Here is a 27625-nt window from a genome sequence, read left to right as displayed (position 1 = left end):
ATAAATAAATAAATAAAATCAAGGACCCCAAAGAGAGCAGTAACTAAGAGTCACATAAGAGGCCAGGCGCGGTGGCTCACGTGAGCCTGTAATCCCAGCACTTTGGGAGGCTGAGGCGGGTGGATCACCTGAGGTCAGGAGTTCAAGACCACCATGGCCAACATGGTGAAACCCCGTTTCTACTAAAAATATAAATACAAGCTGGGCATGGTGGTGAGCATCTGTAATCTTAACTACTCAGGAGGCTGGGGCAGGAGAATTGCTTGAACCCAGGAGACAGAGGTTGCAGTGAGCCAACACGGTGCCACTGCACTCCATCCTTCGCGACAGAGTGAGACTCCGTCTCAAAAAACAACAAAAAAAAGAGTCACCATATTAGAAACAGAATTAAAATAAAATTTTAGGCCAGGCACAGTGGCTCACGCCTATAATCCCAGCACTCTGGGAGGCCGAGGTGGGCAGATCACCTGAGGTCAGGAGTTCAAGACCAGCCTGGCCAATATGGTGAAACCCCGTCTTTACTTAAAAAGTACAAAAATTAGCCAGGCGTGGTGGTGCACACCTGTAGTCCCAGCTACTCAGGAGGCTGAGGCAGAAGAACTGCTCGAACCCGGGAGGGAGGAGGTTGCATTGAGCTGAGATCGTGCCACTGCACTCTAGACTGGGTGGACAGAGGCAGACTCCATCTCAAAAATAAATAAATAAATAAAAGAAAATAAAAAATTTAAAATTATTAATGCATTTAAAAATAAACCCATTCCATGTTAACATAACTTCTTTATGAAAAATATTTTCCAAAATAACGGAACAATTTAGTGAGAAAAGTGGCTTTGTTTTATATTTTTACAAATCTCTTTAATGTCTGGCTTAATAGCAGACAGCTGGATTCTCATAGCTGCCTCTGCATTCAATGTGCAGTGATGTTGTTCTAGTTAACAGCATGGGGGACGGGGGGTGGGGGTGGATGTGGTCTCACACAGATACACAGGAAGGTAGGAGTTCTTTTTTAAAAAATTTAAAGTCTTTAATAAACTTATGTTTTAAAATTAAGTTCTGAAATAATTTTAGACTTACAGAAGTTTCAAATATTCTTCACCCTGCTCCCCTAAATGTTAACATATAAACACAGTACAATTATTGAAACCAGGAAACAATAGTGTTTATTAACTACTCTACAGATCTTATTCACATGTCACCAGTTTTCCCACTAATATATATACTATATACTTTTTTTTTTTTTTTTTTGGAGAGATTCTTGCTCCGTCACCCAGGGTGGAGTGCAGTGGCACCATCTTGGCTCACTGCAGCCTCCCCTCCTGGGTTCAAGCCATTCTCCTGCCTCAGCCTCCCGAGTAGCTAGGACTACAGGCACGCACCACCACACCTGGCTAGTTTCGTATTTTTAGTAGAGACGGGTTGCACCACACTGGCCAGGTTAGTCTCGAACTCCTGACCTCAGATGATCCACCTGCCTTGGCCTCCCAATGTGCTAGGATTACAGGCGTAAGCAACCATGTCCAGCCCCTACTAATATCCTTTTCAGATCCAGGACACAATCCACAACCCCACATTTAGTTGTCATGTGTCCTTCCTTGGTCTCCTCCCAATCTGTGAGTTTCTTAGTCTGTCTTCACCTTGATACTTTTGAAGAACAGTGACCAGTTCTTTTGAAAAGTGCCCCTTAATTTGGGTCTGTCTGATGTTTTCTCATAATCAGACTGAGGTTATGTGTTTTTGGTGAGAATATCACAGAAGTAATATGCCTTTTTCAGTGTATCGTATCAGAAAGTACATGATGTCAGTATGCTGTATTACTAGAAACGTTAACTCAATCGCTTGATTAAGGTGGTATCTGATAGATTTCTCCACTGATATGTTATGACGGAGAGATACTTAGAAGCCACTACGTAAATATCCCATCTCCAATCAAAATTCCACATATTAATTTTAGCATACAAAGACAATTCTTGCTGGGCACAGTGGCTCACGCCTGTAATCCCAGCACTTTGGGAGGTCAAGGCAGGCAGATCACCTGAGGTCAAGAGTTCAAGACCAGCCTGACCAACATGGTGAAACCCCCTCTCTACAAAAATACAAAAGTTAGCCAGGCATGATGGTGGGTGCCTGTAGTCCCAGCTACTTGAGAGGCTGAGCCGGAAGAATCACTTGAACCCGGGAGGCAGAGGTTGCAGTGAGCCAAGATAGTGCCACTGCACTACAGCCCAGGCGACAGAGCAAGACTCCATCTCAAAAAAAAAAAGAGACAACTCTTGCCTGCAACAAATACTGTAGTATTTGCCTAATGTTTCCATTATTCCTTTTCTATTTATCAACTTGAGTTTCACTGCAGAAAACAATTGTTTTCTTTCCCATATTTATTTATAGCAGCATAAACTTATGGATATTTATTTTACCCCATGGGTTATAATCTATTTATCATTATTTGTTTTTCAAACTGTCCCAGATCTGGCCATTGAAAGCTCCTTCAAGCTGGTTCTCTATCACTTTTTTGGCAATTTATTAGCTTCTGGTATCCACACGATGTTCCAGGTTCATCATCTTTTTTTATCTGCCCTAGCCATTTCTCCAAGCAGCTCTGGTTCCTCTTATTGGAGAATGGTGTTGTGAAACCAAGATCTGGTGTCAGGTGTGCTCACTGCTAGGTGGTGTCACTACTTCCAGGCCCTTTCAGAAAAGGAAATAAAATGCATGCATACACACATAACATCCATATCTTTTTCTATATCTATATTTGCATATGTGTGTACCGCTTGAAGATCCCTCATCAGAAAATCCAAATTGGGTCAGGTGTGGTGACTCACACCTATAATCCCAGCACTTTGGGAGGCTGAGGCGGCAGATGCCTTGAGCCCAGGAGTTCAAGACCAGCTGGGGCAACATGGCAAAACCCTGTCTCTACATTTTTCTTTTTTTTTGAGATGAAGTCTGGCTCTGTCATCCAGGCACAATCTCGGCTCACTGCAACCTCTGCCTCCCAGATTCCAGCAGCAATTCTCCTGCCTCAGCCTTCTGAGTAGCTGGGATTACACGGGCCTGCCACTATGCCCAGCGCTAATGTTTTGTATTTTTAGTAGAGATAGGGTTTCATCATGTTGGCCAGGCTGGTCTCGAACTCCGGGCCTCAAAAGATCCACCTGCCTCGGCCTCCAAAGTGCTGGGATTGCAAGCATGAGCCACTGTACCTGGTCACCCTGTCTCTACTTTTTACTAAAAAAAGGAAAAAATCCGGCGAGGCACAGTGGCTCACGCCTGTAATTCCAGCACTATGGGAGGCCAAGGCGGGCAGATCACGAGGTCAGGAGATCGAAACCATCCTGGCTAACACAGTGAAACCCCGTCTCTACTAAAAAATTTTAAAAAATTAACCGGACGTGGTGGTGGGCACCTATAGTCTCAGCTACTCGGGAGGCTGAGGCAGGAGAATGGCGTGAACCCAGGAGGCAGAGCTTGCAGTGAGCAGAGATCACGTCACTGCACTCCAGCCTGGGTGACAGAGCGAGACTCCGTCTCAAAAAAAAGGAAAAAATCCAAAGTACTTCAAAATGTGAAAAAAATTCCACATCAAAATGCCGTCAAATGCAGTCAAAACTTTGCTTTATGCACAAAATGTTGTTATAAAATGACCTTCAAGCTATATGTTTAAGGTATATATGAAACAAATCAATTTTGTGTTTAGGCTTCAGTCTCACCCCCATGATACCTCACTATGTATACAGAAATATCCCAAAATCCAAAAAAATCCAACATTGGAAACACTTCTGGTTTCAGGCATTTTAGATAAGGGATACTCAAACCTGTGTATATGTGTATACATGAGAACCCATTATTTCATACTGATACTGGAGAGAAGTTTTTTTTGTTTTTCCCCAAGACGGAGTCTTGCTCTGTCGCCCAGGCTGGAGTGCAGTGGCACGATCTTGGCTCACTGCAACCTCTGCCTCCCCTCTTGCCTCAGCCTCTGGAGTAGCTGGGATTACAGATGGGTGCTACCACGCCTGGTGTTTTTTTTTTGTTGTTGTTTTTTTTTTGAGACAGTCTCGCTCTGTTGCCCAGGCTGGAGTGCAGTGGCGCGATCTCGGCTCACCACAACCTCTGCCTCCCAGGTTCAAGTGATTCTCTTGCCTCAGCCTCCCAAGTAGCTGGGACTACAGGTGAGCACCACCATGCCCGGCTAATTTTTCTATTTTTAATAGAGACGGGGTTTCACTATGTCAGGCAGGCTGGTCTCAAACTCCTGACCTTGTGATCTGCCCACCTCAGTCTCCCAAAGTGCTGGGATTACAGGCGTGAGCGACCACACCCGGCCACTTGTTTTTTTGTATTTTTAGTAGAGATGGGGTTTGCCATGTTGGCCAGGCTGGTCTCAAACTCCTGACCTAGTGATCCATCTGCCTTGGCCTCCCAAAGTGCTGGGATTACAGGTGTAAGCCACCGTACCCAGCCAGAGAGAGAGGCATTTTTAACAGCCTCTTAAATTTATTAGAATCGTGGATATTTTCCTTGATATTACTGAAGCAATTCTCCTGCCTCAGCCTCCCGAGCAGCTGGGACTACAGGTATGCACTGCTAAGTCTGGCTAATTTTTGTATTTTTAGTAGAGACGGGTTTTACCACGTTGGGCAGGCTGGTCTCGACCTCCTGGCCTCAAGTGATCCGCCCACTTCAGCCTCCCAAGGTGCTGGGATTACAGGCATGAGACACCATGCCCAGCCTGAATTGTACACTTTTAAATGGTTAATTCTTTAGCAGGGCATGGTGGCCCGTGCCTGTAGTCCCAACTACTTGGGGGGCTGAGGCAGGAGGATCACTTGAACCCAGTAGGTCAAGGCTGCAGTGAGCTGAGATCGTGTCACTGTACTCCAGCCTGGGTGAGAAAGTGAGACCCTGTCTCAAAAAATAAATTAATTAGTAAATTAATAAATAAAAGTTAATTTGATGTTCATGTGAAATTTAACTTAATTTTTAAAAAGCAACCTAGGCTAGGCGCGGTGGCTCATGCCTGTAATCCCAGCACTTTGAGAGGCTGCGGTAGGCGGATCACTTGAGGCCAAGAGTTCGAGACCAGCCTGGACAACATGGTGAAACCCCATCTCTACTAAACATATGAAAAAGTAGCTGGGTGTGGTAGCGTGAGCCTGTAATCCCAGCTATTTGGGAAGCTGAGGCAGGAGAATCACTTGAACCCGGGAGGCAGAGGTTGCAGTGAGCTGAGATCCCGCCTCTGCACTCCAACCTGGGTGACAGAGGACTCTGTCTCCAAAAAAAAAAAAAAAAAAAAGCAACTCAGTAATTTCTAAAGGTTAGCAGCAAATGTGAACTCTGAAACCCTATCAATGAACTTTTGTATTATTACATTAAAATACATTGGTCTACTTTATACTTTGAGTGGATCTCTCACCAAATCTGATTTTGTCACATCATATATTGGTCATGTGAAAACTTCTAGTTCACTAAGTCATGCAGCTCTTTCGAAGGTTGACATATTACATAATATCAAAAAAAAAAAAAACCACAAAACTAACTGGGAAGTGGACCGTCTCATGGTGGAGTATATAAACTTTCCAAAATTCTCATTTTTGCTTTAATTTTATCACTGGGCAAAAATAGTTGTTTTCCTTGAAAATTTTCAAGAAAGCATCTGCCAAGTACCCAAGTCTAAATAACTTACTTTGTTGGTTATTCTTTCATCAAGTAAAAATGTTGTTCTATGAAGAAGACAACTAGTTAGCTGGAAACCCAAATAACTGTACAAGTACTTTTCCTTAGACAACCATAGTACTTCAATATATAACAGAAGTGTTTTTTGAGTACTTCCTATTTTATCACACAAAATATTCAAAAGCCAAGTACTAAAAGGTCAAGATTAAATAAAATTAATTTTTACTGCTTCATCAAGAACATTCTTGGCCGGGCGCGGTGGCTCACGCCTGTAATCCCAGCACTTTGGGAGGCCGAGGCGGGCGGATCACGAGGTCAGGAGATCGAGACCATCCTGGCTAACACGGTGAAACCCCGTCTCTACTAAAAATACAAAAAATTAGCCGGGCGTGGTAGCAGGCGCCTGTAGTCCCAGCTACTCGGGAGGCTGAGGCAGGAGAATGGCGTGAACCCGGGAGGCGGAGCTTGCAGTGAGCCGAGATCGCGCCACTGCACTCCAGCCTGGGCGACAGAGCGAGACTCCGTCTCAAAAAAAAAAAAAAAAAAAAAAAAAGAACATTCTTAAATGAAACTTTTTTTTTTTTACTGCAAATTTAAACTGCATGACAATAAAGAACACAATGCCTGCTACTAGTTTGGTGCTATTGCTCAGGGTTATGCTAACGTTTTAATCAGCATTGCTTTTGGATATCACTGCAAATGTTAACACAGGGAAGAAGGCAAATGATGACTTAGTATTATTATGAAACTATTCTGATCTCACAGACTCCATGAAAGGAGTCTATTCTCTAGGATTCCACAGACTACACTTTGAAAACTGCTAGGCTACTCTAACACACTTGTTTAATAGGTAACCTACCAATTCATATTTATTTCCAAGTTTAATGCAAACTACTTGACAGCAAATCTCTCTTCTTTGTACTTCGCTTTAATACCCCGCAACGATTTGAATGTGTCCCCCAGAAGTTCATCTGTTGGATACTTGGTGCCCAATGCAGGCGTGTTAAGAGGCGAGACCTTTAGGAAGTGCTTGAGCCATTCTCAGATTAATGGGTTATTCAGAGAAGGGGCGAGTTAGCTCAAGAGTGGGTCTGTAATATAAGCCAATGTGGCTGTCTCTCGTGAGTCCCCTCACCATGTGATGCCCTGTGCCACTCTGGAACTCTGCAAGGTCCCCACCAGCAAGAAGGCCCTCAGCAGATATGGCCCCTTGACCCTGGACTTTCCAGCCTCCAGAGCTGTGAGAAATAAATTTCTTGGGGCTGGTCATGGTGGCTCATGCCTGTAATCCCAGCACTTTTGAGAGGCCAAGGTGGATATATTGCTTGAGTACAGGAGCTCCACTCCAGCCTAGGCAACATAGTGAGACCCCATCTCTACAAAACATTTTTAAAGCAATTTAGCTGGGTGCAGAGGCACATGCCTGTAGTCCTAGCTACTTGAGAGGCTGAGGCAGGAGGACTGCTTGAGCCTAGGAGTTCAAGGCTACAATAAGCTATGACTGCACAACTGCACTCCAGCCTGGGTGACAGAGAATAAATAAAAAAGAAAGAGGAAAGGAAGAAAGGTAGGGAGGGGACCGGGTGCGGTGGCTCATGCCTATAATCTCAGCACTTTGGGAGGCCGAGGCGGGTGGATCGTGAGGTCAAGAGATCGTCTGAGACCATCCTGGCCAATATGGTGAAATCCCATCTCTACTAAAAATACAAAAATTAGCTGGGTGTGGTGGCGCGTGCCTGTAGTCCCAGCTACTTGGGAGGCTGAGGCAGGAGAATCGCTTGAACCCAGGAGGCAGAGGTTGCAATGAGATGAGATAGTGCCACTGCACTCCAGCCTGGGAGACAGAGCAACACTCCGTCTCAAAAGAAAAAAAAAAAAAGAGAGGGAAAGAAATTTATTTATTTTCTTTATAAATTACCCAGTCTCAGGTTATAGCAACAGAAAATGGACTAAGACAACACACTACTATGAAGTGCCCCTAAGAGATTAAAAATAAGTGCTGTTACTGCCTAACCAACTTCAAATGGTACTTTCCTTCACCTAATGCTTATTAGCCATGTCAATGGACCCTCCCTTCTTCAAAATCCTATTCCTAAAAATCTGAAATGATTAATTCCTTCTAGTCCATGTAAGTCTAGTCTATTTTTAAATTTTTATTTATTTATTTTTGGGGTTTTTTTTGTTGTTTTTGTTTTTGAGACGGAGTTTCCCTCTGTCACCCAGGCTGGAGTGCAGTGGCCCGATCTCGGCTTACTGCAACCTCCACCTCCCAGGTTCAAGCAATTCTCCTGTCTCAGTCTCCCAAGTAGCTGGGACTACAGGTGCATGCCATCATGCCCAGCTAATTTTTGTATTTTTAGTAGAGACAGGGTTTCATCATATTGCTCAGACTGGTCTTGAACTCCAGACATCAGGTGATCCACTCGCCTTGGCCCCCCAAAGTGCTGAGATTACAGGTGTGAGCCACCACATCCAGCCTATTTATTTATTTTTGAAACAGGGTCTTGTTCTGTCACCCAGGCTGGAGCACAGTGGCTCCATCACAGCTCATGGTTCACTGCAGCCTCAAACTCCCAGGCTCAATCAATCTTCCCACCTCAGCCTCCCAACTAACTGGGACTACAGGGACATGCCACCATGCCCAGCATTTTTTCTTGTAAGCAAAGATGGGGTCTTGCTGTGTTGCCCAGGCTGGTCTCAAGCTCCTGGGCTCAAGTGATCCTCTTGCCTAGGCCTCCCAAAGTGCTGGAATTACAGGTGTAAGCCACCACGCCCAGCCAAATTTAGTCTCATTATTTCTCTTCTGATTTCTAGAACTTGCTTCATAGGTCACTTTCCTAGGAAAAAAAGACTCTTGATTAGACCAGGGGCATCCAACCTTTTGGCTTCCCTGGGCCACAATGGAAGAAGAACTGTCTTGGGCCACACATAAAATACACTAACACTAAAGATAGCTGATGAGCTGGAAGAAAAAAAAAATCTCATGTTTTAAGAAAGTTTCTGAATTTGTACTGAGCTGCATTCAAAGCTGTCCTGGGCCGCATGCAGCCCAAGAGTTGCAGGTTAGACAAGCTTGATCTATACCATGCGGTTCTTACAAACTTCTTCTGTAAAGGACCAGATAATAACATTTTAGACTTTGTGGGGCAAGTACTAAACTCTGCTTTTGTAAGCAAGTGGGTGTGGCTGTGTTTCAACAAAATTTCATTTACCAAAACAAGCAGCAGCTATAGTTTGCTGACTCCTGATCTTGATACAGGTCAATAGACCTACCACGAGTTTGGAGGGAAAAAAAAGGTAGCTACAAGCTGGCTAAAATAAACTAGTAAGAACAATGAAAATAGTATAAACGAACCCAACAGACAGGAATATCTATCTTGCTAACATTCACTGAGCTCTTACTATGTGCTAGGCATTGTGCTAAAGTGCTTCACAATGCATTATCTCATTTAGAACCTCTGGAGATATAATTATCCTCCTGTTAGAGAGAAAAGAAAAACAGATAAACTGAGTAACTTCATACGATTTCACAGTCCAGGCCAGGCACAGTGGCTCATGCCTGTAATCCCAGCACTTTGAGAGGCCAAAGCAGGCGGATCATGAGGTCAGGAGTTCGAGATCAGCCTGGCCAATATGATGAAACCCCGCCTCTACTAAAAAATACAAAAATTAGCTGGGTATGGTGGCGCATGCCTGTAGTCCCAGCTACTCAGTAGGCTGAGGCAGGAGAATCGCTTGAACCCGGGAGGCGGAGACTGCAGTGAGCTGAGATCGCGCCACTACACTCCAGCCTGGGCAACACAGTGAGACTTCGTCTCAAAAAAAAAAAAAAAAAAGATTTCACAGTCCTTAAATGGCTGGGCATGGTTAAAACACAGGACTGTCTTACCTGAGTCAATGTCCTTAACCATCGTACTATGCTATTTATATTGTCATTTTTGGTTTCCGATCCAACCAGACTGGTAAGAGAGTAATTCTTATGAAAGACTATTACTGTTTACATGCTCTTACAGTGTCTTTTCTGTATCACTGAGTTTACTACACAAACCTTTGGCTCACATTCTTGAAAGAAAGAGCCTAGATGACCTTGCAGTGGGTAACATACTGCTCAGTAATATGCACCAAGGATTGTAAAGGTCGCTATGCTTAAATGTGACAAGTTAGAGTGTGCTGCCTAGAGGTAATGAACAGGAGGTAAACAGCTTTCTCCTACTGTCACCTTACAAATCAGCACAGAAGTTCTGACATACACGAAAGCAAATGTGCCAGACAATCATTTAGAAAAGGTGATATTAAAGGTCAGGGCGGTGGCTCATGCCTATAATCCCAATACTTTGGGAGGCCAAGGCGGGCAGATCACCTGAGGTCAGGAGTTCGAGACCAGCCTGGCCAACATGGTGAAACCCCGTCTCTACTAAAAATACAAAAATTAGCTGGGCATGGTGGCAGGCGCCTGTAATTTCAGCTACTCGGGAGGCTGAGGCAGGAGAATCACTCGAACCTGGTGAGGGGAGGGCGGCGGGTGGAGGTTACAGTGAGCCAAGATCGTGCCACTTCACTCCAGCCTGGGTGAAAGGCGAGACTCCGCCTCAAAAAAGAAAAAAAGAACAGGCAGTATTAGAGTGAAAGGTCCTTTGCATTGGCCCATGCCTATAATCCCAGCACTTCGGGGGGCTAAGGCAGAAGGACTGCTTAAGGCCAGGAGTTTGAGACCAGCCTGGGCAAAACAGTGAGCCTCTGTCTCTACCAAAAATAATAATAATGAAATTAGCCAGGCATGGTGACATGCCTATAGTCAGTCCTAGCTACTTGGGAGGCTGGGGCAAGAGGATCACTTGAGCCCAGGAGTTCAAGGCTGCAGTGTGCTATGATCACACTACTGCACTCCAGCCTGGGCAACAAAGTGAGACCCTGTCTCTAATAAATAAATAGAATTAAAGGGACAGACGTGGCCAAAGGGCAGATTTCACATACACTTCAAAACTACTCTTCAGCCACTCCAAAACAGCAATTAAGGCCTATGAGAGTTAAGAGAAAAAAAAAAAATTTCTCATCTATCCATTAAGAGAAGGTACTGGTTTATGCCTTGCTGATTATGACTACATAATCACTAAGATTATCCTCACTAATCTGGCTCCTAACATCAAGAGAAAAGGTAAAAATAAAGGATATAGCTGGGCATGGTGGCTCATGCCTGTAATCCCAGCACTTTGGGAGGCTGAGGTGGGGCAATTGCTTGAGCTCAAGAGTTCCAGACCAGCCTGACCAACATGGTAAAACCTCGTCTCTACTAAAAATACGAAAATTAGCCGGGTGTGGTGGCACATGCTTATAATCCCAGCTACCTGGGAGGCTGAGGTGGGAGGATCACTTGAATCCAGGAGGCAGAGGCTGCAGTGAGCTGAGATCATGCCACTGCACTCCAGCCTGGGCAACAGAGCGAGACTCCATCTCAAAAAAACTTAAAAAAAAAAAAAAGGGTAATTATTACTTCTAAGAACTAGGTAATCCCACAACAACAATGAATGAATCTTTACCTAGCCTCTAGGTTGTAGCAAGTTTGGTCTGTTGCTATTTTGTCTTTCAGTACTCAACAGACTAGGAAATAATACTCCTTAGTTTACTTATAAAGGGACTTAGAAAAGTAGGCTCCAGCTCCTTGGGGTGGGGAAATAATTACAGGCAGCCTGGGGAATAAGCAGAACAACCATTGTGGTAGGTCCCATCCTGCAATCTTTTTTTTTTTTTCTTTTTTTTTGAGACAGGGTCTCACTTTGTTTTCCAGGCTAGAGTGCAGTGATGCAATCATGGCTCACTGCAGCCTCCCACCCCAGCCTCCCGAGTAGCTAGGACCACAGGCACATGCCACGACTAATTTTTTGTAAAGATGGAATCTCCCTATGTTGCCCAGGCTGGTCTCAAACTCCTGAGCTCAAGCAATTCTGCGATGGTCTCCCAAGGTGCTGGGATTACGGCTGTGAGCCACTGTGACCAGCTCATCCTACAATCCTTAAAGAAAGTAATAACCTCATATTCACTACCTAACAAAAGGAAAAAAAGCACAGATATTAACACCAAAAAATACAGACATTCAAAGACTATTGCTTGTAAAGATGTGGCAAGAAGAGAAATTTACAGGCTTTAACAAAAATATACAAGTTCCCAATCAAATTAAGGAATTTCCTCTAGACTGCAACCTGATAAAAACTCTTACTACAGGATTAACGAGTTTGAAAGTTCCCTCTCATTCCCAACTCTCCCCATCAGTGCTGTTATTCTGAATGGTCAGAAGCAAAAATAAACTCACATAAAACCAACTGTAACAGTGTGACCCATACTTTATTCCTTTTTTTTTTTTTTTTGAGACAGAGTATTGCTGTGTCGCCCAGGCTGGAGTGCAGTGGTGCAATCTAGGCTCACTGCAACCTCCACCTCCCAGGTTCAAGAAATTCTTCTGCCTCAGGCTCCCGAGTAGTTGGGATTACAGGTGCCCACCACCATGCCTGGCTAATTTTTTTTTTTCTTGAGACAGTCTTGCTCTGTCGCCCAGGCTGAAAGTGCAGTGGTGCGATCTTGGCTCACTGCAACCTCCGCCTCCCGAGTTCAAGCGATTCTCCTGCCTCAGCCTCCCGAGTAGCTGGGACTACAGGCGCAAGCCACCACGCCCGGCTAATTTTTTGTATTTTCAGTAAAGACAGGGTTTCACTGTCTTAGCCAGGATCGTCTCTTATCTCCTGACCTCGTGATCCGCCCGCCTCAGCCTCCCAAAGTGCTGGGATTACAGGCATGAGCCACCACACCTGGCCAATTTTTTTTATTTTTAGTAGAGATGGGGTTTCACCTTGTTGGCCAGGCTGATCTCAAACTCCTGACCTCATGTGATCCACCCACCTCGGCCTCCCAAAGTACTGGGATTACAGGCATGAGCCACCGCTCTCGGCCCCATACTTTATTCTTTAATACACTTTCTCATTTTCACCTAACACAAAAGCTGCTTCATAAATATCACACCTAGGAGGCACATAAAGAGAATTTAAGAAAAGACATCAGGCCGGGTGCAGTGGCTCACGCCTGTAATCCCAGAACTATGGGAAGTCAAGACGGGCGGATTATGAGGTCAAGAGATCGAGACCATCCTGGCCAACATGGTAAAAACCCCGTCTCTACTAAAAATACAAAAATTAGCTGGGCATGGTGGCGCAGGCCTGTAGTCCCAACTACTCAGGAGGCTGAGGCAGGAGAATTGCTTGAACCCAGGAGTCGGAGGTTGCAGCGAGCCAACAATGCGCCACTGCACTCCAGCCTGGCAACAGAGCGAGACACTGTCTCCAAAAAAAAAAAAAAAAAAAAAGACATCATACTAAACTGAGCAGAATTATAATTTCTAAATGAATGCTGATCCCCTAATTGCCAATGAAAGACACAATCACTACAACTGAACCCCAAAATTGTAACACTTGCAATGCATGGACACTTAGAACAATCTCTAATTTTTCCTTCCTTCCATGTGCTGTTTGACTGTCCTTTTGTACAATTCTAACTCTGGCAGATGGCAGGGAAAGAATACTGCATTTTGATAATATCATACTAAACAGAAAAGAAGAAATAAAAAAGAAGGGGGAGTCTCGAATGAGTAGTTAATAGATATTACTTGCTCTATTATCTGGCTTTTTGCTTCTCCTTAAGAACAACCCCTCTCCCCCACCCACCCTTATACCCTTGGCAATTCTGAATGATTAGAAACAGTCGGCCAAGCGCAGTGGCTCACGCCTGTAATTCCAGCACCGTGGGAGGCCGAGGCAGGCGGATGACTTGAGGTCAGGAGATCGAGACCAGCCTGACCAACATGGTGAAACCCTGTCTCTACTAAAAAAAAATTACAAAAATTAGCCGGGTGTGGTGGTGGGCACCTGTAATCTCAGCTTCTCGGGAGGCAGAGGCACAAAAATCACTTGAACCTGGGAGGCAGGGGTTGCAATGAGCAAAGATCACACCACTGCACTCCAGCCTGGGCTACCAAGTGAGACTGTCAAAAACAAAAACAAACACAAAAAACAAAAAAGCCACACAATGTGGCCTGTCCCCTGCCTCCTTGCTCCTCACCCCTAAGTATCTTAACAAACTACAGCTGTAAAATCCAGGAGGCATTTCTCTTTTAATCATTCTTTTCTCAAGCACATACACCTTTGAATGGGAACAGAAAGAAGAGACCCACCAGCCTGGACAACACAGGAAGACCAAATTTCAATAAAAAATACAAAAATTAGCCAGGTGTGGTGGTACACGCCTGCAGTCCCAGCTACTCAAGAGGCTGAGTTGGGAGGATAGCTTGAACCCAGGAGGTCAAGGTTGCAGTGAGCCATGATCACATCACTGCACTCCAGCTTGTGTGACAGAGACCCTGTCTCAAAAAAATAAAAAAATAAAAAAGGAGATCCAGGACAGTTACTACTTCTACTAGGAACATGGTCAATAACACTTGCACACAGAAGCTCTCTCGTTTTGCCACAACACAAATACCTTTTTCTTTCTAAGACAGCAAGGAAAAAAGTGTATGTGCGGATGTGTCAAAAGGGTATTTTTCTTGCTCTAAGCCTCCCCCCTCCCTCTCCTTGTCCATCAGCCCAAGCAAGCAGAGATGACGCAGACTTCCTTATATAATGGCCTGTGATTTCCTAGACTGCAGGCCTTTCCCTTTGTGTTCTGTATACACTTACACACACGAGCGCGCGCACATTCTCATTGCTTTGCAGCCCCTGGCATGATGCCAACACTCAGTCAGCTGGTTGACTCCATTCACAGAGCAGGGTTGGAGCTGACATGGAAAAGGGGAGGGGTAGAGAGGGTAAGGGGGAGGCTAGAACCATCACTGCTACAGACAAAAGAAATTTTAAAAAGGGGAGGAAGGAGAAAGAGAAAACCTTAATATAACACTCTCCTTATTGCTTCAGCTTGAAGACAACTAGAAGCCAGAGACCCTTACCATTATAGCAAATGGATGAAGCAGAGGGAAAGAAGATCCAAACCGAAAGGAGCTTTGTATGAGAAACAATAATTCTGCAACAAATTTTTTTAAAGCAACAGTGTTTATTACTTCAATCCCATTAGAAACCTCAGCATATTACCTTCTACACATAGCCAAAAACTACTAGAAAGAACTCAAAGAGATTTCGAGTTTCTGCTTTTAGCAAAGAAAAATAAGGATTGGGGAGGGCAAGACAGTTAAAACTACTTAGAGGTATACATTTTTCCGTTCCTTCCTCTAGCTTCCAGAAAAGTGAGAGAGATAAGAAACAGAGAAAGAGAACAGAAAAAGGAGGAAAATAATGAGATGGGTTTAGGTTTTTTTCGTGTATGTGTGTGTGTGTGTGTGTGTGTGTGTGTGTGGAGGGTCATGTGTGTGTGGAGGGTCCCCTTTCTTTCTCTTTTCTATCGTCTCTTTTCTACCGTAAGAGAAGCTCTTTCTGTAGCACAGAGGTGGCCCCCATGCGTGCCAGCCCCCTTGAGAGCCCTGCACAAACCCGGTCTCCAAGCGGGCACTGCCCTGCCAATCACATGGTGTACTGTTATATTAAACAAAAGAAACAGGGGGATGCTTACTTTTACCCATGATGCCTAGCGGGGGCAGGAGGGAGGGAGAGAAAAACCAGTTGTAGCCGGTTTATAACCTCAGGACATGGAATTATCTCTTAATTTTTAAAAGTCATTTGTGGTACAAAAAAGTCTGTTAGTCTCCCCACCCTAACTATCCCCCCATCATTGCGGCCTAGTGCCAAACTTTGTCTTCATGAATGAGAGCTAGTTTCCTCTCAAATCATGATGCTTTAACTGTTTAGTTTCCAAAGCCAACATCCAAGATAGGAAATCGCAGCATCAGTACCAAAGCACACCCCAAATTACAACAAAATGAAGACATACTGCCCACCAAACTTCTTTTCTTTATCCCTATTGCTAGTGCTAGGGAACAGGTACTAATAAGACAGCAGGTGTATTCACTAATTTTTCTTTTTTCCTGAAGCTGTCCCACAGATAGGACATCTGATTTAACCCGATCCATTGACACCGTTCAGGGCAGCTGAATCCGCACCTAACACAAAGCATAGCAAGGTTTCACAGCAAAGTAGTCAAGACAGTACCCATGCATTCTTTAAAAACAGCTTAGGCCTTTGTTATGTATATTTTACTGCAATTTAAAAAATTTTTAATGCTTTAAGCCCAGCCATTGTATGATTGCAATATTATTCCACTTTCCTGTGTCATAGCTAGAACACTTTACTCTTTGCATTCTAGCACCTCCTCACCTACCACATCCCACTTACCACACACACATCCCTATGTCATTCTATAGACAAATCCAGATGCTAGACATACCTAAGCCTGGTCTCTGATTAACTTTCCCTTTTCTGTTTTAGAGCAACTTGTTCCAATCATTTTATAAGGACTTTTCACTTCCCCAAAGTGCTGATATGGGGTCAGAAAATAGTGGGGAAGAAATCTAAGCAAACCAAAGAGGAAGAAGGGCAATGGTAATTGTTTTCTTGGAGGTCTATTGGCTGAGGACCTTTGCTCTAGGATCTTTCTCTATCTGATCAACTAGTTATAAATTGTAACAAGGAATAACAAGGGGGGAGGGATTTTCTTACTTTTCAACTGATATCTCCCATGAATATGTCATTCCAAATGCTTGCCTCATTTGGACCTCTGAAATTCACATCATAATTACTGCCTCCATCAGAGTCTCTCACAAAGCCCTTGTTCTCAAATATTAAAGTTTCCAGCAAACATGGAGAAAAATAATCTTCACCCTACGCAAAAATATTATTTCTAAATAAAAGTTTTCCTGAGCCACATAATATTAACTTCAATTTTCAGAAAACTAACACCGGCGAGCTAAATCAAAACTAAGTAGTACTGGCCACTGGCATAAGAAATTCAACAATTTACAAACTACAAAGGAAAACCCTTTATCTACAACACAAGCTGAGCTTCAAGTGGTTGATACCGTACTATCTCAGTCACAATAAGGTCCTCTTAATAGGAGACCATCAGAGGTATCCAGATCTAGACACTGCTATGATTTTACAACATAAAGGAAAACATGATAAATGTCGCAAGCAAAATAGATTATTTCTTCTCATTCATCACATTTCCACAGGAAACCAATTATGAATTTTAAACTGAAGCTCACTAGTTCCATGTTGATGATGGTAAGTATGATTGTCTATTTTTTAACAACCCATTCAAAGATAATTCCCACGTAAGTCTGCTGAATACATCTGACTGCACTGGTCTTTTTTTTTTTCTTTTTTATCAGTTTTTAATATAAAAAGCTTAGATACAATTAAGCTGTCTGTAGCAATTACCATTGATTGCCATGAGTTAAATCTTCAACATTGTAGAGGCTGAGGCAGTACTCTACATTTACTATATCTCCCTCTATATGTTGGATTGATTAGTAGTCCAGAGGTACCTTCAGAGCCTTGGAAAATTAAGAACTATATAGTAGGCAGAGACCCTACTCTTTTCAGCTAAATCATACTCACCCAAAACCGAAGTACTTAATTGTGTGAGGTGAAAACTAAATTTAAAAATACTTCCTCTTTGCCAGGCATGGTGGCTCACGCCTATAATCCCAGCACTTTGGGAGGCTGAGGTGGGCAGACCACCTGAGGCCCGGAGTTCGACACCAGCCTGGCCAACACGGTGAAACCCCATCTCTACTAAAAATACAAAAATTAGGCGGGCGTTGCGGGCACAGTGGTTCATGCCTATAATCCCAGCACTTTGGGAGGCCGAGGCGGGCAGATCACGAGGTCAGGAGATCGAGACCATTCTGGCTAACACGGTGAAACCCGTCTCTACTAAAAATACAAAAAAATTAGCCGGGCGTGGTGATGGCGGGTGCCTGTAGTCCCAGCTACTCCGGAGGCTGAGGTGGGAGAATGGCCTGAACCCGGGAGGCAGAGCTTGCAGTGAGCCGAGATCGCTCCACTGCACTCCAGCCTGGGCGACAGAGCGAGACTCCACCTCAAAAAAAAAATTAGCCGGGCATGGTGGCAGGTGCCTGTAATCCCAGCTACTGGGGAGGCTGAGGCAGGAGAATCGTTTGAACCTGGGAGGATGACGCTGCAGTGAGCCGAGATCGTGCCACTGCACTCCAGCCTGGGGGACAAGAGTGAGACTTCATCTCAAAAACAAAAACAAAAAAACTTCCTCTTGGTAAATATCACTCAAGTTGTGATACCCTAAAGAATACCAAATTATCTAAAGTTAAGAAAAAGATCTACATTCACTGAGCATTTAATGCACTAAGCCAGGAAGGTAGGATCTTTTCTCCATTTTCTTTTTATTTATTTCTTTTTTTCGAGACGGTCTCGCTCCGTTGCCCAGCTGGAGTGCAATGGTGCGATCTCAGCTCACTGCAACCTCTGCCTCCCGGGCTGAAGCAATTCTCCTGCCTCAGCCTCCCAAACAGCTGGGATTACACGGGCCTGCCACCACACCCAGCTAATTTTTGTATTTTTAGTAGAGACAGGGTTTCACCATGTTGGCCAGGCTGGTCTCAAACTACTGGCCTGAAGAGATCCTCCCGCTTCGGCCTCCCAAAGTGCTGAGATTACAGGTGTGAGCCAATGTGCCCAGCCCTGTTCTCCAACTTCTGGATATGGAAATTAATTCAGTGAAATTTTAAAAAGCTTAAATGAAGTCACTCATACAGCTCACAATTAGAGGCTGGCTCCAAAGCCCATATGCTTTCCGCTATACCACGATGCCTTGAGCATTTCTCAGCGCTCAAAAGCCCAGTTCTCCAGGGTAACCATGCTTGCCTTGCCAATCTCCACTTTACCCACTGGATTAAAGAAAATATTAGCCAAATATGATGGAAGTAAAAACATAAACTCTCTGACAGACATGTATGATCTCCACTCATAGATGATTTCACCCAGGACTACTTCTGAAAAGCTAAGGACATGAGCTTCAAGTCAGTGACAAGTAAAGGAAAAATATTTAAATTTTAAAAAGGGGGCTGGGCATGGTGGCTCACACTTGCAATCCTAGCACTTTGGGAGGCAGAGGCGGGTGGATCATCTGAGGTTAGGAGTTCGAGACCAGCCTGGCCAACATGGTGAAACCCCGTCTCTACTAAAAATACAAAAACTAGCTGAGTGTGGGCTGGGCGCGGTGGCTCATGCCTGTAATCCCAACACTTTGGGAGGCCAAGGTGGGTGGATCACGAGGAGATTGAGACCATCCTGGCTAACATGGTGAAACCCCATCTCTACTAAAAAGACAAAAAAATTAGCCGGGCGTGGTGGCGGGCACCTGTAGTCCCAGCTACTCGGGAGGCTGAGGCAGGAGAATGGTGTGAACCCAGGAGGCGGAGCTTGCAGTGAGCCAAGACGGCGCCACTGCTCTCCAGCCTGGGCGACAGAGCAAGACTCCGTCTACAAAAAAAAAAAAAAAAAAAAAAAAAAAGGAAGACTAAAGATCTAAAGATGTACAACCTAGATACAAAAAGAATTTGATAAATGCTGTCTGGGAGGATCAAATCACAAAGAATAGCATAAGAAAAGAGGTGATATCCAGGCTTAGGCAACAGAGTTCAAATTGATTGCAACTGAATGCTTAAAGGTACTCCTACAAAAGAAATATAAACTTCATAGAACCACTTAACAAAAACTCAGTAATATCATAAACTGGCAAAAACAGTCGTTATCTTTGCCCTTTACAAATTTTATAAATAACTTGTTAAATCTTTGTCCCCATTTTAACATACAGTTATGTGTTGCTTAACAACAGGGATACATTCTGAAAAATACATGATTAGGTGATTTCACTGTTGTGTGAACATTGTAAAGTGTATTTAAACAAACCTAGATGGTATAGCCTATTGCTCCTAGGCTATAAACCTATATAGTATAGTCTGTTACTATACTGGCAATTATAACACAATGGTAAGTATTTGTTTAAACATATCTAAACATAGAAAATGTATGGCAAAAGTACGATGTTACAACCTTATGGGACTACCATTACGTGAGGCATGACTGTATATCCTTGGACTCAGCAATCAGATCAGTATTAGAACCATTACAAACACTGAAAAATAGTTTTTTATCCTCTTTTTTTTTTTTTTTTTTTTTGAGACGGAGTCTCGCTCTGTCACCCAGGCTGGAGTGCAGTGGCGCTATCTCAGCTTAGTGCAAGCTCCGCCTCCCGGGTTCACGCCATTCTCCTGTCTGAGCTTCCCGACTAGCTGGGACCTCAGCCTCTCGACTAGCTGGGACTACAGGCGCCTGCCAGCACGCCCGGCTAATTTTTTTTTTTTTTCGTATTTTTAGTAGAGACGGGGTTTCACTGTGTTAGCGAGGATGGTCTCAATCTTCTGACCTCATGATCCGCCCACCTCAGCCTCCCAAAGCGCTGGGATTACAGGCATGAGCCACTGCGCCTGGCCGAAAAATAGCTGTTTTTTTAAAAAGCCAACATTATGCTGAAACATGGCTAAATGGTTAACTTACACTTAAAATTATTCACTGGTGTCCAATAATACAAGCCAAAATTTGTTTATCTAGCTGTTAGTCCTCTCCTACTTCTTATAGTCCTGTCTGCTTTGAGTCGGTCCAGTCTATTTGGAGAAATCAGATCACAATGCTTCAAAATTACTATTACAACAACAAATCAGATCACAGAACAGCCAAACCCCATTCATATGGTCAAAAAGTTACATTTTTTCTTCATTAAACAGAAAATAGCTCAACTGGTCAAAAGAAAACATCAGTTCTTTGGAGATGAGGATTCCTCTCCACATGTTTAGAAATAGCACACCAGGCAATCAAGCACTAATACAAAGAAAACCATTTGCTTTCCCAATCCCTGATACACAAATTGGGAATTACACCCAAGCTAATGTGCACTGCTGAGTTCTCTGGAAAAAGGCAGTTTAGTCTAACAAGGGAAGTCAGTTTTCAATCACTTGGGAGTTACAAATCAGTGACTGATTGATTGACAAGTAAGTGTCTACCACTATTTGGGAAGATGTATTTATCAAAATTTTGGCTAAAGTAAAAACTAGGTACACTACCTTATAATGCAGAATATGGACTGGGTCTTAACACAGACACAAGAAATGAGAACAAGACTTCGAGTCCTGAGACAGCATTTAAATTAGGGAGTACTGTTCTCAAAGTAGTACTCCTATTTTATTTTTTTTAAAGAGACAAGGTTTCGCTGTGTTGTCCCAGTGGCTGGGACTAAGGTGTGTGCCACTGTACACAGTCAAAGCATATTCCTTAATGTGTTAACTCATTATGGGTTTACAGGAAGTAAGATAACTGTGGAGGCCTTCAAGACTTCTATTGACTCAAGTATTGCAAATAAGCATAAAAAATTACTGCAGGCTGGGTGTGGTGGTTCATGCCTGTAATCCCAGTACTCTGGGAGGCCAAGGCGGCTGGATCACTTGAGGACAGGAGTTGGAAACCACCGTGGCCAACATGGTGAAACCCTGTCTCTACTAAAAACATAAAAATTAGCCGGGCATGGTGGCAGGCACCTGTAATCCCAGCTATTCAGGAGGTTAAGGCAGGAGAATCACTTGAACCTGGGAGGCGGAGGTTGCAGTGAGCTCAGATCATGCCACTGCACTCCAGCCTGGGCAACACAGTGAGGCTCTGTCTCAAAAAAAAAAAAAATTACTGCCATATACTACTCAATGACTTAATCATCATACAGGAACAGAGAAAGTAAACAGATCAACTTTTTCATTTATCATACAGCACAAGATGTGTCTAGGCCAATCTCTTCTGTAAGGGTGGTATACATTTTCCTAAGGCAACTGGGGGATTCCACTGCCTATCCTTGGGAAAAAAAAACATGAAAATCATATGGAGCATTATATTAGTATTTAATACCTACAGAATAATTTCTGTCTTCCAAAAGACAAAGTATCTCTAGTAGTGTCTACAAGATAGTACTTAACTAGAATAGTCCTAAATCCCTAACTTATTCTCATCCTGTATCAGCAGCATGCTATTGATTCCCAGTGATGAGGTGTGCAAATACTTCATTTCTTAATACTTGATTGCTGATTATTTTCATTCACTCCGATCTGTACCTTCCCTCTATCTTTGCAGGGGGACCAAGTTCTTTTTAGGCAAGTCACAAATGTTCATACTTTTCTGACAATAAAAATTAAACTTGAACATCTAAATGTGCTAACAACTGTTATCAACTAAGTGCCACAGACGAAAGAGAAAGTAGTTTTAGTAGTCACGTTTATCTCTTTTGCCACAGAGTTTCTAAGCACTTGAGTTCTACTTTTTGGCCTGGCTTTTTGCTGTTACTAAGTATCTAAGTGTCTCTTCCTCTCTAGCGTTCCAAGAGTAGAAATCCCAGCTTATCAACAGTTTCACTTAGAGCTTCAGACATTTTACTCTACATTAAGCTTCTCATCTTTCACTTCTGTTGTGAAGGTTGCTCTTATCTTTATCCTCTGAAATCATAAACAATGCAAAAAAGAAAAAAATATATAGCTACCCTCTATATAGTGACGTTCTACTCAATCTCTGACTTAAGAGCCCCAAACCATGAGGAGTAATAATAGAAAACCTAAGACTAAAATGTAAGTTATCACAGCCATACAGTCAGTGACTTCCATAAATCTTTTAATTTGCCCTCCACTTTAATAATCACCTCATTGAATTGCTATGTTCAACAGGCTATACTAGAACTAGATCTAATTATTGAATAAAAATAGAATGTATCAGGCCGGGTGTGGTGGCTCACCTGAGGTCGGGAGTTCGAGACAAGCCTGACCAACATGGAAAAAACCTATCTCTACTAAAAATACAAAATTAGCAGGGCGTGGTGGCACATCCCTGTAATCCCAGCTACTCGGCGGGCTGAGGCAGGAGAATTGCTTGAACCCAGGAGGCGGACGTTCTGGTGAACCAAGATCGTGCCATTGCACTCTAGCCTGGGCAACAAGAGCGAAACCCCGTCTCCAAAAAAAAAAAAAAAAACACACAAAAAACAAAGAATGTACCATGTATATTTATAAATCATTCTGGGCAGGCAAGTTCAGAATTTACTTCACTCAAACTTGGTAGACTTGTGAGCCATCCAATTATCGGAATTTCAAGACAATCACACAATTAACCCCCCTCATAATTACACTAATGAGAAAGATGGAGACAACATAAAAGGAAACAGCTGGCAAGAGGAAAGTTGTAGATGCGTGAACGTCAAATTTAAAATACACTCACATGTTACTTATTTTCATATGTTCTCTATTTTCAACATTAAAATTAACTGTAAAGAATAGCAAAATGTTAGTAATTTTTGAAGCTTGTGGTGGGCACATGAAAGTTAATTACTTTGTACTCTATTTGGGTATGTAAGTTCTTCAGAATACAAAATAAAAAAAGTCACAGGAAATTTACAAACATCTACATTATCAATAGAAAGATAAGAGGCCAGTGGGGCGCGGTGGCTCACGCCTGTAATCTCAGCACTTTGGGAGGCCAAGGTGGGCAGATCACCTGAGGTCGGGAGTTGGAGACCAGCCTGACTAACATGGAGAAACTTGTCTTTACTAAAGATACAAAAAATTAGCCAGGCATGGGGGTATGCCTGCAATCCCAGCCACTCGGGAGGCTGAGGCAGAAGAATCACTTAAACCCGGGAGGCAGAGGTTGCAGTGAGCCAAGATCACGCCATTGCACTCCAGCCTGGGCAACAAGAGCGAAACTCTGTTTCAAAAAAAAAAAAAAAGAAAAAAAAGAAAGATAAGAGGCCTGGTGTGGTGGCTCACGCCTGTAATCCCAACACTATGGGAGGCCGAGGCGAGTGATCACAAAGTCAAGAGATCAAGACCATCCTGGCTAACACAGTGAGACCCTGTCTCTCCTAAAAATACAAAAAATTAGCCGGGCGTGGTGGCACGCACCTGTAGTCCCAGCTACTCAGGAGGCTGAGGCAGAAGAATCGCATAAACCCAGGAGGCAGAGGTTGCAGTGAGCCAAGATCACACCACTGCACTCCAGCCTAGGCGAAAGAACAAGACTCCGTCTCAAAAAAAAAAAAAAAACGACAGAACAAGAAACAGGCTTTCTTGCTTCCCAGCCAGCCTGGCAGCTGCTCTTGGTTGGGGGCCATCCTGAACCTAAGACAGAAAGCTGGTGGCCGCAGAGGATGAAAAAGCGGCTGGAGTTGATCAACTCTAGGCTCCAACTTATTTAAAGTGAAATTGGTCATCCTCACCAACTGCCCATCTTTAAGGAAATCCAAAATAGAGTACTAAACACCATGTTGGCCAAAACTGGCATCCATCATTACAGTGACAATAACTGTAAGGCATGCAGAAAATACTACAGAGTTTGTACACTGGCTATCGTTAAGCCAGGTGATTCTGGTATCATTAAACGCATGCCAGAACAGACTGGCAAAAAGTAAACCATGCAAAATTTTTCTTTAATAAAATATGCCGACAGGTGCGGTGGCTCACACCTATAATCCCAGCACTTTGGGAGGCCGAGGTGGGAGGATCACCTGAGGTCAGGAGTTCAAGACCAGCCTGACCAACATGGCAAAACCCCGTCTCTACTAAAAATACAAAAATTAGCCAGGTGTGGTGGTGGGCACCTGTAATCCCAACTACTCAGGAGGCTGAGGAAGGAGAACTGCTTGAACCTGGGAGGCGGAGTTTGCAGTGAGCTGAGATTGCACCATTGCACTCCAGCCTGGGCGACAGTGAGATTCCGCCTCAAAGAAACACACAAATAAAAAAGGAAAAGAAAGGAAAGGAAAAAGGGAAGGGAAAGGAAAGAAAGAGGTGAAAAAAAAAGGAAACGGAAGAAAAAAGGGAAGGCAGCCGGGAGTGGTGGTTCATGCCAGTAATCCCAGCATTTTGGGAGGCCAAGGTGGGTGGGTCACCTGAGGTCAGCAGTTCAAGACCAGCCTGGCCAGCATGGTGAAACCCCATCCCTACTCAAAATATAAAAAATTAGCTAGGTGTGGTGGCGGGCGCCTGTAATCCCAGCTACTTGGGAGGTTGAGGCAGGAGAACTGCTTGAGCCCAGGAGGCAGAGTTTGTAGTGAGCTGAGATCGTGCCACTGCACTCCAGCCTGGGCAACAAAAGTGAAACTCTGTCTCATTAAAAAAAAAAAAAAAAAAAAAGAGGTGGGGGGGAGAGGCAAAGGGAAGGAAAAAGGAGAGGGGAAGGGTAAGAGGAGGGAAGTATTGGGGGGGGAGGGGAGGGAAAAGAAGTAGATTAAGTTCTGTCTCCAAAGAAAGAGATGTCCTTTTTTACTGTAAACTTTTTCCAATTGTAAATTCTGTACCATGTGCATATATCACCTATCCAAAAACTGACTAAAATTTAAAAATAAAAGGAATGGCTAGATTTAACATAATTACTAAAAGACATAAGCACAATGAAAATTAGGGACAGAGTTTATGGCCGGGTGCAGTGGCTCATGCCTGTAATCCTAGCACTTTGGGAGGCTGAGGCGGGCGGATCATGAGGTCAAGAAATCGAGACCATCCTGGCCAACATGGTGAAACCCCGTATCTACTAAAAACACAAAAATTAGCCAGGCATGGCGGTGGCAGACGCCTGTAGTCCCAGCTACTTGGGAGGCTGAGGCAGGAGAATTGCTTAAACCCAGGAGGCGGAGGTTGCAGTGAGCCGAGATCATGTCACTGCACTCTAGCCTGGCAACAGAGTGAGACTCCGTCTCAAAAAAAAAAAAAAAAAAAAAAGAAAAGACAAGACAATTAGGGACAGAATCCCCAGGCCTAGCTAGAAGCAGCATAAGTCACTCACAAAACTCAAAAGTAAAACAGGTAACAAGACTATTATAGTATATAGAACACTACCACTAGTTAAGGTAAGACACACTAAAGGCTAAAGATCAGATATCTAGGAAAAAAGATCTAGCTGACCAAATATTAAACATACTAAATAAGTATTCCCTCCTATTGAATCCAAGGGAAAAATAAATAAACTGATAAGTAAAGGGGTCTTTCAGGGTCAAAGCATCATCACTCACCTAGAACTCTCTAGACTGTAGAGGGATACATGAATACATAGCTGCTCATAACAACTGACTAGTAAATGGTCAAGGAGTTTAAAATCAGAATTGATGGATAAGATATGCCAATGTGAAATTCTGGACATTCATCGCTTCTGTCCAACAATATTATAAAATAATTTTGTCATCAAAATGGGCCCAACATTAGACAGTATCCAGTAGACTTGTAAGAAACCTTTTTTTTTTTTTTTTTGAGACAGTCTCCCTGTGTCACCCAGGCTGGAGTGCAGTTGTGCCATCTTGACTTATTGCAACCTCTGCCTCCCGGGTTCGGGCAATTATCCTACCTCCGCCTCCCAAGTAGCTGGGACTACAGGCACGTGCCACCACGCCTGGCTAATTTTTGTATTTTTAGTAGAGACGGGGTTTCACAATGTTGGCCAAGCTGATCTTGAACTCCTGACCTCGTGATCCGCCCGCCTCGGCCTCCCAAAGTGCTGGGATTATAGGTGTGAGCCACTGCGCCCGGCCAAGAAATCTTCTTTATTGAAATGAGGGAAGAAAATATTCATGCAGAGGAGTGGATCAAGTTCTGTGAAGCTGTACCTAAACACAGTACAAGAGGAAAAACCTGTCTGGTCTGGATTTTACCTAGAGGAAACTTCTAGCAGTCTATTAGCTGAGATTTGCCCATTAGCATTGAGGAGCACATGGAACCTACAGGAAAAACAGTGACACTTTTCTTCAATTCAGTGACATAAAGATTTGTCAAAATTCTGACTGTTGTTACGAGGATTTGGTATAGTAGGCAGGTTTATCATTTTACAGGGCAGTAAATATTCACCTTAAAAAGTTTATCCCAGCTGGGCACGGGCCGGCTCACATCTGTAATCCCAGCACTTTGGGAGACTGAGGCAGGCAGATCACTTGAGCCCAGAAGTTTCACACCAGCCTGGGTGACATGCCGAAACCCAGTCTCTACAAAAAAAGACAAAAAGTTAGCTGGGCAGGGTGGCACATGCCTGTAGTCCCAGCTACTCAAGAGACTGAAGTGGGAGGATTGCTTGAGCTGCAGGAGGCAGAGGTTGCAGTAAGCCGAGATCACAACACTGCACTCCAGCCTGGGCAACAGAGCAAGACTCTGTCTCAAAAAAAAAATAAAATAAGTTTACCCCTTCCCCTAAGTAAATCTGAACTTTTAGAAAAGTTTATTCTTGGCCAGGCACACTGGCTCATGCCTGTAATCCCAGCACTTTGGAGGCCAAGGTGGGTGGATCACAGGGTCAGGAGTTCGAGAACAGCCTGGTCAACATGGTGAAACCCCATCTCTACTGAAAATATAAAAATTACCCAGGCATGGTGGCAGGTGCCCGTAATCCCAGCTACTCAGGAGGCTGAGACGGGAGAATCGCTTGAACCTGGGAGGCGGGGGCTGCAGTGAGCCGAGATCGCACCACTGCACTTGGCCTGGGCGACAGAACAAGACTCCATCTAAAAAAAAAAAAAAAAAAAAAAAACCCCAAAAAATGTCCCCATACTAACTGGAACCACTATATTAAACACCACCAACATGACTTTATCTTCAAGGAGGTTTGTGGCAATTATTACCAAGTCTCAAGCTTGTAGTTGAACACAAATACTACCAGAGGAAGTCAGAATAGTGGCTACCTGTTGGAGTGGAGGAGGGTAATGACTAGGAGAGAACATAAAACAGACTTCTGGGACTGGGCATGTGGCTTACGCTTGTAATCCCAGCACTTTGGGAGGTTGAGGCGGGCAGATCACTTGAGGTCAGGAGTTCAAAACCAGCCTGGCCAACATGGTGAAACCTCGTCTCTACTAAAAATACAAAAATTAGCCAGGTGTGGTGGCACACGCCTGCAGTTCCAGCTACTCAGGAGGCTGAGGC

General features: G+C 43.8%; 1 protein-coding gene and 1 pseudogene across 3 annotated transcripts in view; both read right to left on the bottom strand.

The window, feature by feature from the left end:
* LOC134730581 (perilipin-2-like) overlaps nt 1–26548 on the bottom strand; it is a 64800-nt pseudogene extending 38252 nt beyond the window's left edge.
* Nucleotides 1–27625, bottom strand: part of GATAD2B (GATA zinc finger domain containing 2B) — a 120745-nt gene that overhangs the window by 61881 nt on the left and 31239 nt on the right. The gene's annotated exons all lie outside the window — the stretch shown is intronic.

The sequence above is a fragment of the Pan paniscus genome, chromosome 1, assembly GCF_029289425.2.
Source record: "Pan paniscus chromosome 1, NHGRI_mPanPan1-v2.0_pri, whole genome shotgun sequence".
Lineage (NCBI taxonomy): Eukaryota > Metazoa > Chordata > Mammalia > Primates > Hominidae > Pan > Pan paniscus.
Note: the sequence above shows the minus strand (reverse complement) of the source record. Positions and strands in the feature narration are given on the sequence as shown.